The sequence below is a fragment of the Glossina fuscipes genome, unplaced genomic scaffold (genome assembly GCF_014805625.2).
Source record: "Glossina fuscipes isolate IAEA_lab_2018 unplaced genomic scaffold, Yale_Gfus_2 1, whole genome shotgun sequence".
Lineage (NCBI taxonomy): Eukaryota > Metazoa > Arthropoda > Insecta > Diptera > Glossinidae > Glossina > Glossina fuscipes.
Window position 1 is genome coordinate 21718327 of NW_023998415.1, and position 6030 is coordinate 21724356.

The window sequence follows — 6030 nt, forward strand, 5'->3', positions numbered from 1 at the left end:
GTATAACCCTCGCAAATTTTATATAAAAAAATTATTTTTTTGAAGTTTAAAGGAAAAACAAAGTCAAATCGTGTTCAGTTCAGGGTTGATCGCGTAAAGATGTAAGAAAATGTATTAGACATTACTTTACTTAGTGATGCTAACTACTGTAAACTATTTTACAGTAAATTCGCTTTGAGTGAGTGATTTAATATTTTATACATACATATATATATATATATATATATATATGCATATGTACTGTATGGTTTAGGTGACGAAAAAAAAGTAAACACATCTTTTATTTTTAAATATTATATGCATATATATGTACAACTAAATATGAAATATAGAAACGGTATGAGAGCATCAGTTATGCTCGAGATCATTCAGTGCGAAGACATTCACGTACAATGATTTATTTCCAAATTTCTATCATTACCAAATTGCGTGAAAGCAATTACATGAATAATACAGGAGCACATATACACATATATATTTCAAAGTTTACAAAACTCGAACTCTATGAAGGTCCATCACATTTCGCTGGTCCATGCGAGAGGCAGGCTACAACAGCTTAAATTTCCATTACAACAAAACAGGTGAAACGTGCTCTTCACCTTAGAATAGTACACTGCTATCTTAAAACATTTCCAATAATCGTCTCCATTTTTATATCTATGTATAATAGTTTGTATTTTCTATTTTCAAAGATTTAACCGTTTTTCTATTTCAATATTTGAAGCATTGAAGAATGTAATAAACAGACGAATGTTTAGAATCTCAATTACATACACACTTTGTCGAGCATTCTGATTCCCTTTTCTGAGCATTGCAATGGGAATTAACAAAATAATACGCTCCCATATCTTGATAATGAGTATAACAAGTTGCTTTAAGCTGTACTTGCTTACCGACAACTCTAGCATGCAATAAAATGTATGTATTCATATGTACATTAAAAATACATACATACATACACATGTATAAAGAATTAACGTGGCCAGCTCTCCGCTAATTGTTTGCAATAGGTATAGGATCATGATAATTTTCACAAGAGTAAATTTTCATATCAAGTTCCAAATCAATATTCGATTGCAATGTATATGTTACCACCCGCTCTGCGCAAAATTAGCAAAGCATGATCTTCGCGGATACAGAATTTGCATAAAAATCCTTGAATATATATGCGTTTGTGAAATTAAACTTAGAATCCGAATCTATTATATATGTTCTTTATTATAGCATGTAGTTGAAGCGCGCCCAACTTCTCATCAAATCGAAAACTCAATTTCCCGATATTGTTGCATCTTTAATAAAAAGAGATGACAAATATTCGCCGCCCAGTTCCAACAAGTTCGCCGCCCAGTTCCAACAAGTTCGCCGCCCGGTTCCAACAAGAAAGCAGTAATCATCCATCCATTCATCTATCCGACACACAATGTACGGAGTTAGTTAAGCAAGTCACTGTAGGTGAGTACGAGTACTGTCAAGTATTGTTTATATATATGTATACATATATATATGTTTTTTTTTTTAATCAAGAGATGTATTACGATATAATTTCTGTACCTAAGGGGCGCCTTAAAGCCATCTTTCAAAAAGTGCCTGTAAAAATTAAAAATCGATGCATATCATAGCAGCTGCTTTTTAGTATCGTCCTTGAGTATCGCTTTGGCTGTACGCTGCTTTCGTCATTTTGTGTGTGTTGTGTGCCTATGTTACCAAAACAATAACATTTTCTTTTTTTCTTCGTAACGAAGTTAACCTTTTTTTATTTTACAAATTGTTTAGATATTTCATTTAACGTTTCTCATTTGTTTTGCTTTGCATTGGCATTACGGCAAATGGCAAAAATGAATAATTTTACTACCACCTCTACTGCTAGATTCATAGGGAATCTCTTCCATAAATAAAATAATAACAAAGAAAAGTATCGGAAAAATAACTTTTTTGGTTGCACGCTATACTTTTTTGATTGCACGCTATACTGTTTTGGTTGCATAAGCGATTCGTTTGTTTGTTGCTACATAAACTCTACCAAACTCTGTTGCTACATAAACTCTACCAAAGTCTGATCATGTTCTGTCCTATTCACCGGCTTTATCAGTTTGCAACATTTCTCACTATCTTGCATGTATATGTTATACTTATCAGTCAGTATTAGTTTTATCCTTAGTTGTTTTTAACGTGTTGTCAACCAACTAACCAACTCCCGACTTTTTTGAAGCGACCAATATCATCATTCTATCCCCATTACATTTAGTGCAAATGAAACGTAAACACAACTTGTTTGCGGTTGCAAACGAACCACATGCTTTTTGCTTTATTTGGGCATCCATAAGAAATGCACAGCAAAGTAAATTTTACTCTCAGGAATTGAGTTTTACTCTCAACAGAATTTATTTGGGTATCCATAAGAAATATACAGCAAAGTAAAGTTTACTCTCAGAAATTGAATTTAATATTCTCAGCATTTTCTTAGGGCCTCGCTAGGAAGTGTACAGCAAAGTAAATTTTACTCTCGACAATTGAAATTAATATTCTCAGCATTTTCTTAGGGCCTCGATATGAAATGTACAGTAAAGTAAATTTTACTCTCGACAATTGAATTCATATTCTCAGCATTTTCTTAGGGCCTCGATAAGAAATGTACAGCAAAGCAAATTTTACTCTCAAAAATTGAATTTTACTCTCAGCAGAATTATTTGAGTCTCGATAAGAAATGTACAGCAAAGTAAATTTAACTCTCAAAAATTGAATTTTACTCTCAGCAAAGTCAAAAGAAAAGCAACGTGAGACGCTGTTAACAATTTTTAATTTCAAATTTAAAATTGTTGTTGTCTTGGCCACATTTAAAAAAAAAAGCGGTGCTTAAAATTTTTGAATTTTATAAGGATGTGTGAATTTCTTACCGCGAGAGTTTGTGCGAAATAATATACGTAAATATATAAGTATATATATATATATATATATACATATATATATATATATGAGAAAAAAAGTATTAACACACAATAAATACTTTTACATATGATTAATTAATTAAAATATATTTAATATTGTTGATGTTCAAAATAATTTTTGATGTGTAAATTTTTTCTAATCGTAGAGTTTGTGCGTCTTTTGAGAATGTGCCGCGTGTCCAGAACTCAAACAATACACAAAGGAGGTGAAATGAATTAATCAAAAGTTCTTTATATTCGACAACAGTAAAAAAAAAAAAATTATTGTGATACATACATTGATACTTAATTAAAAAATGTAAAAAAAAAACCCACATAAATACGTATGCATGTGTACATCTTGTCGTCGTCACGTCTCGTTTCATCCATATACTGTGTATACCTGAAATGTTAAATAACACTTGGAATATAAAAAATAATAAAAAAAAAAAAAAATTACAAATAAAAATAAAATAAAATTAAAAATAAAAATAAACACACACATACGTAAACTCATTTATACATCAATACTTATGTAAATGCTGATGTACACGGATATATGTTTATTTATTTGCATGTGTGCGCGTATGCGTCTATATATTGTATTATCTATGTGTACCTGTTAACATTATATGTAATTACAATTCGAAAGCCACACATGCAGTCATACATATATACATACATACACACAAACATACTAACATGCATACTTATATACGCGCTATATATATATATATATATATATATATATATATGTATATATATCATCACTGCAAAAAGGCGTTAAAGTTGTTGCTGCTGCTGCTTTATTTTCCATTGAGTTATTTGTTGTGAAGAGATCACACAGTGATCACGACTATAGCGCCAGTTATTTATTTATGTATCGTACATATATATGCACTGACATACACATACATACATATACACATACAAGCGCGCGCGCACGCACGCACACAGACAAATAATTACGCATACACAATCATATAAACATACACCAAAGTATCTGTGAGTTTGTTAATGATAGACAATATTATGGATAACATAATAATTTTAACAGGCACACAATCATACCCATGTACGCGCGCCTGCAAGCACATATGCATACAATTGGACAGACATTCATTAAAAGCAATTACTTATTACAAAAGTACACATATAGGCATACACACATCCATATACAACACTTTTTTCTCTTCTATGACCCCCAAAGACCTAATAAGACTTTCATGGAACAATAACATTCGCGCACACTCACATACAACCATACATTGTCTCAACAGGAAGGTAAAGGCTCCAGATTTCAAAATAATTTTTCTCAAAAATTATTTTTATTTTTTGAAATGGACAAATAGATACAATAACATATGTATATGTGTATATATGTATGCATGCATATAGGTATATATCTATACACGTACGTAAATATATTTATATATATATGTATATACACTTACTAACATGCATACACAGCGTATCGATAAATATAAAAATCAAAATGAACGCAAAATTTTTCCTATTAAACTATGGACGGGCTCGACACGGGGACAAGGCATAAATTTTCCAACTCTATATGTTTTTTGTATTCTTGTGCCTCGCCTCGCGCAGAGTTACTCAATCGTCATCCCGTCTCGTCTCGGCAACTACACAAACTTTTGTTTTAATTACTTTCTGTCTAAAATTAGAAAAGTGTGTGTCTGGCAGATCGTTCATACAGGAACATACATACGTACATACGGACATATATAAGTGTTATACGGTATGATAATTATACGAGTCGCACATGTATTATATTGTATTGTACATACATACACATGTGTGGAAACAGTAGATTCTTTTCCCTCTTCAGCAAACGTTGACGGCGGTCGCACTCTCTAAAGTCAAAAACAGCTTGCGCCAGAAAATGAACTCGTGAAAATCATTGTGAATCATACAAAAATAAAAATATACCCGCATGCTGCTTAAGAACATTTATTTACAAACACACACGCACACATGTGCACATATATATGCATATATATATATATATATATATATATATATATATATATATATACATAGATACACGATGAATATAAAATAATTTCATGTATAAGTTTACATATAAATATATGTTCATATATGCATAGTAAGTATAGCAGATTCGTCTCTGTATCTATGTCGGTTTATTTGTTTGTTTGTTTAGGGGAAAAAAGCGTAAAGAGAAGGGAAGTGTGGTGCGGCGGGGGGAGGGGGAGGGGGAGGGGGAGGGGGAAGGGATATTGCAGCTCAACCATATTGATTGCCGAGGAAAATACCTTGCTGTCGCTGTCGCTGTTAACGCGTCATTCGTCGTGGCGCTCGTAACTGTAGTTCTATTGTTCTTGTAATAGACGCATCATTCGAAAATGGATAACGTAGACCAAAAAACAAAACAATATTAACAATAAAAGCTCAAACAAAGGCAACAAGAAACAAACGCTCTTGACGGTTTTTAAAGTATTTTCGGATTATCAATGTTTCAAATGATTTTCATATAATGTTGTGCTGCTATATTTCGTTGTCGAGCAAATAACAAAATTGCACAAAGTCTAAAGAGAGCTTCGAGGGAGTGAATGAGCGAGCGAACGACGCAAGAAAAACTAGCTAAAATATAGAATGTCTGGTTAGTTAGCTCATCATCATCACAATCAACACAACAACATAAAGTTTATTTACATCGCGCGCGGAGCACCCTTGTGCTGTTAAAGAAAAAATAAATAAATAACATTAAGAAAAGAAATATATATATGTAATTACTAATATACATACATGTTAGAATAGGAGCGCAAATAAGCGTATGTGTGTTTGCGTAAATGCGTGTCTGTATCTATATATGTATGCACGCCCCTGTATATTTATATGTGTGCGTATGCAAATAAGTATATATACATATATATATATATATATATATGTATATATATGTGTGTGTGTACATCACATAAAATTCATTCACCATAATATTTATCTATTTGTATGACTACGATATCTGTATAGGTATAAGTATACTCAGTCGATTCAGTTCAGCTATTCGTCGAATACAATTCGCTCTGGTCTGATATCGAATCGTCTGAAATGTGTTTCTTTCTTT